The sequence below is a fragment of the Centruroides vittatus genome, unplaced genomic scaffold (assembly GCF_030686945.1).
Source record: "Centruroides vittatus isolate TY-2023 unplaced genomic scaffold, ASM3068694v2 contig_359, whole genome shotgun sequence".
NCBI lineage: Eukaryota > Metazoa > Arthropoda > Arachnida > Scorpiones > Buthidae > Centruroides > Centruroides vittatus.
In genome coordinates, this window is record NW_027122182.1 from 1,109,680 (window position 1) to 1,124,742 (window position 15,063).

Below are 15,063 nucleotides of genomic sequence, written 5' to 3' on the forward strand. Positions count from 1 at the left end.
AAATAATATCAAAATCTGCAATAGTTAATGACGTCTGGATGTATGGATTGTCGTATAAAACCAATCGATTGATGAGTTGAAGTACGACTCCAGCATTTGATGATTCACTCTGCAAGCCACGTGACTACGGGTACGTCACAGCACGTGCCTAGTCCTTCGGGGCTGATGTCATTTAACTGCCTAAATTGATAATACGAACTATGTATAGGAGATACATAAGCAATACGGCGTGTACCTGTGCGGGTAACTGGAGCAACCTCTCTCCTCATTCTACACTAAATTAGCCCAGACCACACCTGACTCCATCCCATCACAAATACTGTATTATGTCATTAAATACAATAGCACTGCAAATGGAAGCAACTTTCGACCTTGAGAATTAGAAGAATAGAGAATTAGAATGGATCTTAAAGACGTGTGGCCATCAGTGGGATTAATTTCTTTCTGAAAGTGTATTCCTGTACCAATCAGCACTGAGTGACCCCATCCATCACTGCTCACTAGACCCTTATATGACAAGCTAATACTCGATCCCCCAAAAAAGAATCGCTGAAGGCACTATTCGGTTGCATTTCTTTTTTAACCTCTTCCGGTATTATAGTCTCATTTTTAAATATCCAAAATAGGATTTCTTAAAGAAAGCGTCCTTGGATGGTATGTGAAGGATGTCTAAAAACTGGTTTACGACTCCCTACGTGTTAATTGTCTGCAGACAGACTTATAGATACATGCTGGACGGTCAATAACCTAGCCAAACTTGCCCACAGATGGAATTTTCTCTGCTAAATGCAACCAAGCAGGGCAAATTGATAGAATATGAACGCTGTTTGTCTACTTTGGTTCCATCTCGTGTAAAATTTTTACTTTGCAGCACTTTCTCAATCTACTCATCCCTTTTTTAAATAGGATTTCTGTGCGGATTTTTATTGCCAAAATTCTTATTTTACAATTATTATTATTATTTTTTTTTTTAAGTTACACACTCGCATAATATACTAAATACGTTTCTGCAATTTACTTTCAAATGAAAATTTTGATGCGAAGATTCTGCAGAGTGATCAGATTACATTCCAATTATCTGTAATAAACACCTTTAAAATTGTATATTTTAGATAATACTAAAATTAAATCGCCTATAAATTAATCCCGAATAGGAAAAAATTTACATATATTAATTATTTATTACTTTAAATTTCGCAGAATTTTATCCTTGACATTTTAGGCGCCATAAAATTAAGTTATGTAACAGTATTATTTTCCTTATCAGTCATAATAATTTTAACTATAATATATATATATATATAGGCTACGCTCAAAATGAACCAATTTGCAATTTTATTTTCAGAGCAGTCATGAAAATTCAGGATACTTTTCAAGCTTAGAATACCTGAAGCTTCTTCATATTGCATAACTTACGCCATATTAACCTATACAAATTTCAATTAAGAAATGTAAAACACGAAAGCTTGTGTTTAAAATAATTAACTGAAATTATAGAAATTTCACCAATCTAAGTGAAAACCAGGAAATTTTTTATTTTGTGTTCAGTTATGCGTAGGTAGAATCTCTTGTTTATAATACACATTTTATATGTTTATAACACCCACACACAACTGTTCAAATTGCTCTATTAAGAGGAAATCGCTTTCATTCTAACATCAATATTTAATAATAAAATATTTTATATACCGTTCTGCGATTTAAATAAATTTAAAATGTTTATAAATTATTAAAAATCGCAGAGATTTTAATTTTATCTCCCGATTTTCTTTTTTTCTTTAATATTTGAAAAGACAAGTCATTTGTCCCCCCCTCTTAAGAGTAGTGTTTCGTTTTAATTGTGACGTCGATATTTAAATACGGACTGATTGGTTGATTTAGTTTCAAAAGTGGAGAATGCAGTCAAATGAAGCATGGCCGACATGGGTTCTTAATTAAATAAACGTAGCTTTGGCTTATTCGGGGAGGGATTGTACAACTTGGATCCTGACCGCCGAAGAGAAATGTTATTGACTTTTTAATTTTAAAAAGTTGCAAAAACGATCAATATGCATTTTAAATGACGCCGTAGCGTTTTGAATAGGCGAAAAATGGCAATAATAAACATACGAGTTACATAGTTCTACAGATAAATGCGGCAAGTTTTTATTAGTTGTTGCTATAAATTAAAAGGTTGTATCGAATGTCCCGGATATATAGACATTTTGTTTCGTATAAAAACTTAATGTTTTGCACACAAAACAGGCTGTCGGCGCCATACTCTAACTAGACTATAATTTGGCTTGACCTTGGCCACTGTGCTATTCTTTTATCGCTATGCAGCTGGAATTCGTTTGGACGAAATCCAAAAGAAAAACGAGAAAGAAAACGAAGAGGAAACAAAACTGATTTAAAGAAATAGAACCTTATATTTCTGGCGAAAAGTGCAATAAAAAAAACGCAGGGGGATTAACACTAGAGAAGGCTTTCTTGTGACGAAAATAGAGCTGTTGCTTAAATGGGAGGGGGGGGTGAGATTTGTCTCATAGCGCCATCTACCAACTCCAACCGGAACTTCGATACCAGAAAGGAATCTTTAAAATCCACGCCGTATAATTCGACTAAAAGAGGATCGTAAAGTTATTTAAGGCATCCTGGCACACGCTGCTAGATATATCCTTCACCGAGATAAACCTACTTCAAAGTGAGTCATCGTCGATGTATTTGGGAACCACCTATCAGTTGCTGACCTTCGGCTCTCATTCCATCGCGTCCAGAAGAATTTCGAAAATATTTTTAGTCGACGTTTGTTACGAGAGGTTACACAAAACATTCCGCGAAATGTAAACAATTTCTCAATCCAATTCGGATACAAACCCATCCAATTATTATTGTTTTTCTTATTTTTTAATTGTGTAACGTTGAATAAAAATTTGCCATTGCTTGGCACAAATAATGAAACTTTAATCGAGTTAGTTGAAAATTCAAAATATGTAATGAATATATGCAAATACGGTTGGTTATACAGAAAGTATGCAGATGGGTGCTGTTGAGTGGGATTATTAAAGACCAACGTATCGAAATCTATCAGATACTTTGTTGAAGATTTCGTAGATAAAATTTATCTAGTTTGCGATTAAATAGCTTGCGATAAGGACATTAAACCTACAGCATATTTCGGTGATACAACTTGAAGATCATGCTGTGTACTTTGCAGCTATTTCCTAAATAGAAATAATAATAAAAAAAAATATACAGTATGTATATTGACGTATCGATATTATGTAACAAAAATCATAAAAGATGAGTTGTCTTTAATATAAAAATAAAATTAATATAAAATTATGTAATTATTTTGGACTTTATATAATAATATACACAGATTAAAAGAAGTAATAATAAATGAATCATCTATATATCTTTTTTGATAATAAAATAAAGTAATTTTGGCTTACATTGGCATTTTTTATGTTGTTTTTTATAAAAATAAAATTCATTATTTCTCAACAAAATTATTTTTCTTAAGAATAAATAATATTGTTTTAATTATTAAATTCAAGTCATATTATTTATTTATTACAGATCAACTATATTCCTTAGTTGATAAAGAAGAAAAGTTTATAAATAAAATATAAAGTGCATAAATATATTTTAATAATTTTAAAGACTATACTATATAATAAGAATTATTATTATTATTATAAAAATTAATCTTTATATATGTTTGAGATAAATAATTTTTGGCCTATCTCTGGGAGTTCATGAATTCACTCCTAATTTCACGTGTCCCATGAGAATTGTTATGTTACTTTATGATAGCAAATATATTTTAAAAAATTTTTACACCTTATGCCAATCATAAATTATGGATAATTCATTTATATATTCGAGTTATAAGTCAATTCTACTAAATAGAATTGACTTATAACTCTTATATTTTTAGACTTATTAAGCGCGTTATACTCTTATTAAGTCTAAAAAAATAGAATTCAAAACATGAAAATAATGCTTACACTAGGGAATTTAATTAATACTTTTTCATTTTTATATTTTTCTTTAAGAGTTTTCACATTTTCTTTTAAAATATAATTCATATTTTACATGTTGCTTATATTCAAAACTCTAAATAAGGCAGGAAATATATTATTAAAGAAGCAAATTAAAAAATAATGATGATGAAAGAAGATACACACAACTTTTTATGATGAAGTAAACTTTTGAAATGGACTCCAAGTTTTGTTATTAATTGAAAATATTATGGAAGTTTACTAAATTAATATAATCCTTCTGTACAATAACAAAATTGAAATTAGTGTAATCATAAATTCTCGAATTTATTTCAATTTTTTATTATTATATAGTACAGTACATAACCATCTTGGAATATCCCAAAATCTTCATTTCATTAAAATTATTTTTCATTTATTTTAAATATACATTTTACTTTAAGGTTCTTTTAATCTATTTTAATTAATAATTGTATAAGTTATCAATATTTTAACATTTGGATATTGAAAATTCAATATCCAGACGTTAAATATTAATTGAAAGGTAAACAAGTTAGGCATTACTTGCTAGTTAATTAATATTGTAAAACTATTACTTTAATTCCTACTTAAATAAACTGATCATTTGTAGATTAGTGATTTATATATAAAAAAATTGATTTTAATATTTTTATTTTCGTAAAACAAAACAAGAAAACTCTACTGTTGTTTTGAATTTGCTGCATGACTGCATTTTCAAACAGGGATAATTTTTTAAAATAAACTATCCTTTCTTAAATTTAATTCTGTTTTTCTCTTTTTTTATTCGGTGAAAAACAAAAATATCCACTTTTCCACGCTGGTATTTTATTTTTTTTATATATAAATAAATTTCATAAACAACAGAGAAAATATTCAAAATCTACTTTTATTAGCATTAATATTTATGATTTTTTGTAGTAAACAATGTAAAAGATGAAACGGCGAATAGAATGCTGTACGTGATGATTAAGCGGTACATATTTTTAATGAAAACACAAATATTTCAAAAGCTCGTACTTAAATTTCCACAAAAAAACTGCTTTAACTGATTAGCACGTATATTAAATATAATAAAATAATAAGAGCTTGTTATAGTTAAATGTGCATGCGTTAATTATTAAAACAGTCTCGTTCTTTAGGTGGAAAAAACATTAATTCTTTGCCTAAATCACAAATAAGAAATACAAAATAATAATAACAAACTCTGCGCCAAATATCTGTATCTCAGATTCGCGACTGTGTACCTACTTTTGAACCCCTCTGACAAATTAAATAAACCAAACAAAGTATAAAATTAAAATGGTTAAAATAGAGGCAAAATATATTCTTATCATCGATTAAATCGCAAAATAGAAACTTTGACCGCGTTTAATAAATATTTGGGTTAAATAAAATATAAAATATATATATGTATATATAAATTACGTAAAGATACGCTAGATAAAGATCCAGGAAAATAATTATGTATAGAAGTCCAATCATAAATTTGTACAGGATCTGTTTATATTTATTTTCAGTGAAAGCAGCACCGAGAAAAGATTTCTAGATAAGGTTCCTCTCTCCTAAAATTTGGCCTTTCGGTGAATGAAAGATGCTTCGCGTCTGTCTAGATCCTCTAGAGAAACTATTTTTCAAATTCTTCGAGTAGAAAAATGTAGATTTTTTATTCAAAATAATAATCATATTTAATATATAAACCTACGTAGAATACACTCGATATTACAATGCTTAACGATAAATCTTTGTCCATTTAATCGTGTGTATAAGCGAAAATTAAAAGATATAAATATGGCAACGTTCATTAAAAGTATTAGAAATTTGATACTTTAATTCGTACAAATGCTTGTAAATACATTAAAAATATAATAAAATGCTTGCATAATAAAACAATAACCTAAAAAAACTTTTTGAAGATAAACAAGACATTAATGTAGTGTGATATTTTAAGTATAACAGGGAATAAGAGAATACATTTCGCATAACTTTAATTAAATATTGTTAATTATTTAAAGATGTTTAGCCACGGAGAAGAGCAGTTATTGTGGTTTATAAGTATAGGGCAAGCATCGATCGAGCACACTTTTTATCGGAATTCTGTTTCATTGAGGAAACTGTGACTCAGCAATTAACCATAATTTGGCCACCCGTGGTTTACTCAATGGTTCTTGAATAGCAGTATAATAGATAAGATGACCCATTGTACTATAGCAAAAATTAGCTTATTCCCAGTGATATATTTTATCAACAAATGTAGAAAAGCAGTATTTAAACTTCTCGATAATTTCGGTAAGCAACTAGCAAGGCATAACTACAACCACGATAATCTACGGATCTATATAGCGTGTGGATTTAAAGCGCAATCAATCATAAAAGCGAGTTCCCACAATTTTACTGGCGGAGGAAAATTAAAATGCCACATCGAAGTTAATCTAGAATATTTAAAAAATTCAACGTTTGTTTGTTTAATTATTCGAAAATGCAAACGCTGTGTAATAAACAGATTGTTAATTATATACTATTTACTGTATATCCGGGCTTATGATCCTTAACGATTAAATATTGGAGATCCGAAATAGGAGAACAGATCAATGAATCACGAGTGAATCATCAGATAACCACTGGTCAGATGGAATTCGTGACCTTTCCAATGTACATTTCTATTCTTTTGGGATTTTATCGCATTAAAATATTCTAAATGAGTAGAACAAATTCGGCGTAAAAGTAAAAATTTCGTGAATAAACAATATTAATTTTACAAAATCTTATAATTAATTTTATATTTCCATAAATTTTACTAATTTATTTCCTCGGTTTAAAATTCTATTTATCAGTAATAATTTTCTGACTGGATCAGGCTTTTGACTTTGAATAATATTGATGTTTACTGGTTTAGAGAGACTTTATTTTCAATTGAAACTGTGGCTTTCTAAATGATTTGCATCTTTACTTTGTTTTCTTTCAATTGCTAAATCGAATTTTTAGCAAGTAAACAAGCTCTTATTTTTCTCATCGTCGTCTTAATGGTATGGTAGAAAACAACACAATATTATACTGTAAGATGACAGCAATGCACATTAAAATCGTCTATACTTGAAACAGTATTCAAAATTTAATAAAATTTAGTCTATATTTTCAAGAGGGTCTATCGATCGAATAAACCGTGTATCTGTGCTTCCATCTGACGGTGTTAATGTCAATTAAATTGACAAAACCTGTAAACATATAACTTGTTTTAACGTAAAATTTCAAAAAAAAAATTGCATCAAAAAATAGAAAAACAACACTTTTGTATTTTTTAAAAATTTTAATTAAATTATGGTTAACACGAAAACGATATTAATGAATGTATTATATTATTTCAAAATCATGTGAAATTGTTTACCCAAATTCTATTTTTATGTTTATGATTAAGAAATCCAAATTACAGTACATTAGCCCAAATTGATATATCATGTTTATTCGAAAAATATTATGTTGGTTAGCATTATTATTTCAGTTTATATTTAGAATTTTGCAATTAATCCTTAAAATAACTCTCTACAATAAATAAATAGGTTAAACACGCGTAAGATTTTTTTAAAAATAAAGTCAAATTTATGATAAATTCTACAGAATTACCATATATGATACTTAGGATCATCCAGAGGGAGAGGAGCTGGGGATGGGGGGATATTTTTACTGACAACAAATAAAATCTTTCAAACAGCTTTGTTGTTAATAAAAAAACATTCTACTTATTTAATTTGTTCAAAAATAAATGGCAGAAGAGGCACGCTCTAGCCTTAGACCTCATACAATCTCTCCACCGTCTGAAGCTAGGTTGGGTTGAGTCTTAAGCACTTAAAAGATTTTGGTGGCCCCATATACTGTATATGTAATTCAAAATATAAACAATAATAAAACATGAAATAAAATTTGATTTTTCGAAATGAATGACAGAAGCAAATACATTGGAATGTTAACGCAGCAAATTACAAAATTAAACTAGAGAAATCGCAACAGGAATGTACTAAAAACCCCAAACGTACGCTTCAAGGTGTATTTTCTAAGAATTCTTGTCATGTCCTTATAGATTACAGTAGAGCATCGATTATCCGACCCCCGATTAACCGACCGCGTTCTAGTCGGCAAGTTCAAATGTCCGCTAGTGATGTGGCGCTACAATATTTGGCTATGTCTTGGCTACTTTAATATTATTTTTGTTAAATTTTTGCATGTTTTAGCTGGCAACACTGGCTCGACCATGAAAGGGAGGCTAGTATTTAAACCAGGCTAATACACTATACTAATAATGTATTTTTTCATACTTTTCGGTTATCCGACCAACCCCAGTTCCCAATTAAGTCGGATAATCGATGCTCTACTGTAGTATGCAAAAGATAAAAGGTACGCTTTGTTTAACAGTAAGTTTCGAAGAAAAGGTCGATTTAGTACAGATTTTTAAAGAATTCTTAACTTTTGTCCCCATGTGTAATTATCACAACTGATAACAATAACCGAAGTTTCATTATAACTGACGGATTAATTTTATATAGACTGTTTTAGGACCGACTGATTATTATAACAATAGCCGATCGATAACGTTATCCACGATTATAATAACCGGATTCCACTGTACTTTAGTTTTTTCATTTATTGTGGGGGCCTCCTTTTGTGGACTCTGATTCATCGCCACCATTTGCAGTTTTGCACCATATGTCCATGGTAAATTAGACAATGAAAAATTTCAGTGGTGCCCCCTTTTCTTGATGCCCTAGCACGTGCTTACTTTGCCTAACCCTGATGGTACTATATTCTACGATTAGCATTATTTAAAAAAAACAGGTAGCTTATATAATAATATCTAATTCCATTACGTAAATAAATTGTTTTAAAGAGAAAGATTATTATAAACACAAAAATAATGGGACTATTTACATTTTTATAATAGGTAAATTTATTCTATCTCAGTTTTTATAAAATCTAAATTTTAGATTAGAATATAAACCTATATTAATATGGTAATTGGAGAATGTAACACGCAAATAAAAAAACCCAGAATTTCGTCCGGTGTTTAAATATGATACAGGTATATACAATGTAAATTAATAATTACAGCTGAGGTTATAAATTTGAGTAAAATATATATATATATATATTTTAAAAAATCTGAGAATGTCTTTGGTCAGTCATAGCTTTTATGTCACGTTATATTTTGGAATACTCTTATGAAAAATAGCTCACTTGCCAATCTGGCCTGTCAATTATCCGGCATACCCCCTCCAAGTATGATTGCCCATCTGCTTTTGTTTCCACGAAAATGTTAGTCATGCCACATCCTGTTTTCCTGTTTACTCGAGTTTTGTTTCTGTGTAAAGTATTTCATGTTAGTGCGTCTTATTATCTGCCTGCCTACCTCCAAAAAGAATCAGTACCGAAGGGCGACAGGCCACTTCATTCATTGCCTTTAAGCCTGTACGCTTATTACAAATCCGGCACTCTCGCTAATCTGACACCCCTTATGCAAGGAATGACCGGTTTAGTAAGAGTCTAGGATATAATTATTCATGTTAATTAACTGTTAATTCAAACAACATTGTGAAATGTTCGAATTTAAAAATATACCGTAAAATAATAACCGTTATTTATAATCAATTACTATTTAATTTTAATATAAATTACGGTTATTTAATTACATTTGTAATAAAATTTATTTTAATTGTATTATAAATACAATTCAAAACTTGTTTGTTCGTATTTATTATTATTAATTTAATCATTAGTATGAGATAAATAAATTGTGGGATTGAAAAAATAATTAAGAGAAATTTAAAAAAAAATCAAAATAACATCAGATCTAGGAAGGATGATTCTGCCTTATATCGTGTGATTTAGCTGGAGTAAAACCTGTCTATAACGGAAATCTGCCTAAACAGAAAAATTCGCCAGAACGGAGCGATTTTCTGTGTTAAATTTTAGTATAAGACGGAAATGGAAGAGATTTTGGGGTACGAAAAATGTAACTTAACCTGAATAAAGCGAAAAATTAAGGTCCACTTGTAGACAAATAAGTAAAATCGCCTCTAGGTATAACGGCCATCGCAGAGCATTCCGAGAACTATTCTGAAACTTCACAGAAACGTAGGTCGCGTGACAAAAGACATACTGACACAGGGTCTTTGTTTAATATTAAAATATGTTGGAATTAACTAGGGGCAGAATCGAATGTTTTAAAGAATAAAGAACTTTCAAGATTTCAATGAGTTTCTAGAACAAGCAACGAATGTAACTCGTTGAAAACAGTGAAAATAATGTAATGCATTGCCGTCAATTTGTCTTCTACGGATAGTTTGTAACTAACAACGGATATTCAAGAAAAAGTTCGTAAATAAGGAGATTGAAATTAACGATTAGTTAGAGTATTAAAATTCCTTGATAAGCCAGATTACAGAACTACTATTACAAAAGAGCGATTTGAATTTTCGACGGCTGAACGAGACACTAATTCTTTGTATTCGAATTGGCTTGCTCGCTGTCATGCCAGCTCGTACGACCGATTACAGAAACCAAGTGTAGTTTAAATTAAGCTTAGACATCCTTGCCTTTTAGCAATTAATTATCCATTGTCGAGCATTATTCTCGTCAAAAGCCATAGCTTAAATACGGATAGAGACAGGTCTAAACTATAGTTTAGGTTTAGACTTTGTTTTCTGTTATCGGTCCATCCAGAAGTACTCGAGCACAAATTTTCTTGGGAACAACGAGAACTTTTGCATTCGAATACTACCATCTTTCATTGGGAATTACTTTAAATATTTAACCAGATAATAAATTGTTTTTTATACATGTTAAAATGATTTTACTATAAAATGAATGTAACTGTGTGGCATTTATCTGGTATAATGTAAAGATTCAAAATACGAAGAAGAAAATATTAAAACCTGTTCAAAAACGGGAAAAAAATAACTCGGTACCGTGCGATTCCGGTTTACATAAGTTTTACTGTATTTATTTAAAATATCAAAAAACATATTACATAAATTCTCATATAAAATAAAAATAAATAATTGAAAATATATATATATATATTATGCTTATTAAATCGTAATTGAGAAGATATATCGTAAAGTTATTAAATAATTAACCGAAATAAAAATATTTTCAATATACATAGAGGAGAATAACAACTGTACCTATTATTAAAAACAAAACATTTATGACTTTTCTTAAAAATTATCAAATTATTAATTATATATCCAAAATACTCAATAGTAATATTGTAGTAGTAGATGTTTTTGTTGTTGTTATACATAACAACGCGACTCGAGAGATCTACCCGAGGGGATGGCTCCCGGAAGAACTTTCTATAGGAAACTGGCCCCTATTTAGGTGTTACAAACGTGAAGAAAACCCGGAAAACGCCACGTGCCAGCCCGTCGGTGAGGCGCGAGTCACCACCGACTGCCATTATATTTTATTTTTTTAGATAACGTTAAGTAGAAATGTGGAAAATATTCACGCAAAAAGTAATTCAAATAACCACTTTTTACGGTTTTATACATTCGCCACTGAATTGGCCTGTGAATTTTTGACGTCTTTATTATTCCCAACGCAAGTCAATAAGAATTAATAAGACAATTTGATTTTCACGGAAAATATACTCAATTTAAAAGATCCATAAGCTGTATTTTAAAAAATTATTTAACTCCCGGATGACCGAGGCGGCTAAGGCGTCAGCATCAAACCCGGCCGCTCAGAAACCCACAGGAATTTTTTTATGGGTTTCATTGTGGATATATCGAACCAGTTGGGCCTTTTTCCATACCCATTGTGGGTATGGAAAAAGGCCCTCTTAGTGCTCGAAGAGAGGAGAGCCAAAGATGCTAATTATTTCTCTTTTATATGACTTTGTTTATACATAAAAGCATCTTTGACGCAGCAATGACGCAGCGTTAGTATAAATTACGTATATCATACAACGATCATATAATGTTGATATTCTCTAATTCAACATCCAAGTGCTTATTCTAATACGAAATTTATATCTAAATAAACCGTATTACAAATAATACTACACTCCTGTATTAGTATGAGGAATATTTGTACAAAGTGTACTTACAATATTCTGTATAAATATTTATTTAATTATTATTGGCATGTTTTTATTTACAAATAATTTTAATTTAAGTATTAATATTTAAGTAATCGCTAGCATTTCCTTAATGATTTTTAACTTGTCAACTCCAACTTATGCACAATTTGGTACTCCAAACTGTACGTAGGCATAATAAGCGTCCACAAATATTTACTATATTCCATATATACAAAAGTAGGCTTCTTTTTATGATTATAGCGTGTCAAATATGTTTCGCGGGCCTTAGTATTTAGCATAGTTATAACAATTCTTTATATTAATCTGTATTGTTAATAATGCGGCTAAAATTCGATTACATTACTATATACACCAGTGGCGTAACTAAAGATCTGTAGCGTGTTCCTAAAGATTATGTTCCTTCGAGGTCTTGGCGCAATTTCGTTATAAGGCCCTTAACTTAAAAGTGTTTTTTATATTAAAAAGACAATACAATCCTTAAATAATATCAAGTTTTTTCTTTATAATGTACTGTACTGTACACTTTATAAAATTTCAGTAGTTTATTACCTTTTGCTAGGTAACTTTTGAAGCCCTTCGCACTTATTGGGTAATCTGCCACTGACTAAGATTTTACTCTGGGAGATGTTCTGAAAGGATGATCTATGTAGTATTGAAATTTAAACCTGTAAGGTTACAGAGCAAAGAAAGAATTGCAGCATCCTTTAATCCGCATAATTGAATAATAAAAATGAAATAATGGATTGATATTGAGTTAATCACTAATAAAATGTAATTTTAGATGTTGTTTAAGGCGTATTTCAGATGTTATTTGAGGCAAATTTTTTCAGTTTAAATTCTAGAAACCTCGAGGGATCAACACCCAAATCACCCCCATAAGAATAATTAGTTTCCATCAGAAGACTTACTAAAGTCATAAATTAATCTTAAAGATTTCTAAATATTAATAACAGAAAAGACTGTAATCATTACCTGAACCTCGGGTTTCCAAATCCAACGAGTAGAATGCACCAGTGCAGCAGATGTAAGGTATTAAATGAAAGTATTTACAAATAAATATTAATCAGTTGACGGAAGTTAGACATCTGCCATTGCCGAAACATTGATAAACAATACGTAAATACAATACTCTATAAAAGAATAAACTACTTTTATAATTATTGAATTACGAACAAATTGAAAATGCGTCTAAACCGACCTTGAAACAAAACATAAACCCTTTTTTCTAGGTCACTGGAATAGGAAGCGTCGCCATGGCAACTCAGAAAACAACAGCAGCAGACGATACCATTTTCGGATCAAAATCAAATTTTACTTAATTTTTCCATACGATATTTAATTATTATTTAATTTTAAGCTTATTTTATCAATAGTAAGTTACGAAAGTCCCGTTTCGTTATTTATATTTTTCAAATATAATAATAGTATATTATATTTCTTAACACCCCTTTCGTTACAATAGTACGTAGCGTAAGTTTGCGTGTTAATGAATTTTAAATTCGACCAATCAGCGTTCGCGAAATTTCCGTTGGCTTCGTTATTGATATAATCTTTTTTTTTAACTGGATGAAATCACTTAGGCGGAAATCGTTAGACATTTTCTCAATTCCGTGTTATTATCCTATTGTAAATATTAATTAATATATTATTAAATTTAATAATGAAGCATCTGTAGATATAAATTTCAAAATTATTTTTAAAATCGGCTACGTAGGCTAATTTCACTATAAATGGGATGAAGTATCCGCCTAGCGGAGTAAAAATCTATAAATATAGAATTTTGGATCTGATTTATTAAAAAGTTTATTAAATTATTATTAATTACACTAATAATTTTACAAATATTTATGCCGCTTCGTTAATTTGAATATGTCGGAAAGAAATTTTAACGTTTTATAATAAATACACGTGATTCTTGTATACAGAATCAACGCGACACTTGTTTAAATGATTTCGTAAATAACCTTCGCAGATTATAACTTAAACACCAATAATAAAGCAGCGATAATTGGACGGAAACAATATCTTTAAAAACATTAATGGAAACGCTTCCACCCGCATTTTTCTATGATGAGTAAGTAGAGATGTAGAGCGCGACAGGCGGACACTTAAACAAACACTACGAAATCACGTGCAAATAATACAGCAAACCAAAAGCCTATAATTTAGATTGTTAAGATCGTATCTATGTAATAAGCCCAAATTATTACTATAAAAAGTTTAAATTCATTGTACATTAAGTGTTTACTTAAGTAATATGTTTTTATGTTTGTTCGTTATTAGCCATCAGAGATAAAAGGGAAAACGCCCCCTAGAATTCGAACGACAAATAAATAGTTCTAAAAATGGAAACGTTTCCGCATTCGCCATTTATAATATATTTAACGCCAAAAATATAAAATTAAATAATTAAAAACTATTGAATATTATCAAGGTTTAAAGAAAAGTAAATAAATTTTTTTTAAAGATATGGCGTCCAATATAGTTACGTTTCACATTTGATATTACTCCATTCAAATTTTTATTCTTCTATTACTGTTGTAAGAATGAGAATTTATACTAAAGATTTTCAATTTATTCGATAAAACAATTTAGTTTCTAAATACTCTGTGATCGTTTTCTTCTGTATTTTCAAGAGGCGCCACCAGGATTTTTCAAAGGATCAAGCTTTTTGGATAATGTCAATTGTTTGCTTTTAAAGAGATAACCTCTTGCCTTAAGCGTTAGTGAGCAAATCCAGGGAGAAATTGGCTAACATGCTTGCCCCTTCCCTGCTCGATGCGTCTCGTGATTTCGATTCAATTCAGTAAAACGTTACCAAAAAAAGACGCTCTAAATCAATACATTTCGTTGTTGTTCAATCAAATTTACGAAAATATTAAGCCAAATTTTATTAAATTCGAATAAAAATTAGTAGTAACAACTTAAAGTAACAACAGATATAACAGCGAGCATTATTTAGGG

The 15,063-nt window shown here is 29.8% G+C and overlaps 1 long non-coding RNA gene across 1 annotated transcript; it reads right to left on the reverse strand.

The window, feature by feature from the left end:
* Positions 1-1,511: 1,511 nt before the first annotated feature.
* Positions 1,512-13,389, reverse strand: LOC136974980 (uncharacterized). The gene is made up of 2 exons (XR_010880725.1): positions 13,072-13,389; positions 1,512-3,203 (listed from the first exon to the last, which is right to left on the reverse strand). It is a non-coding gene; the product is annotated as an uncharacterized lncRNA (long non-coding RNA).
* Positions 13,390-15,063: the final 1,674 nt, after the last annotated feature.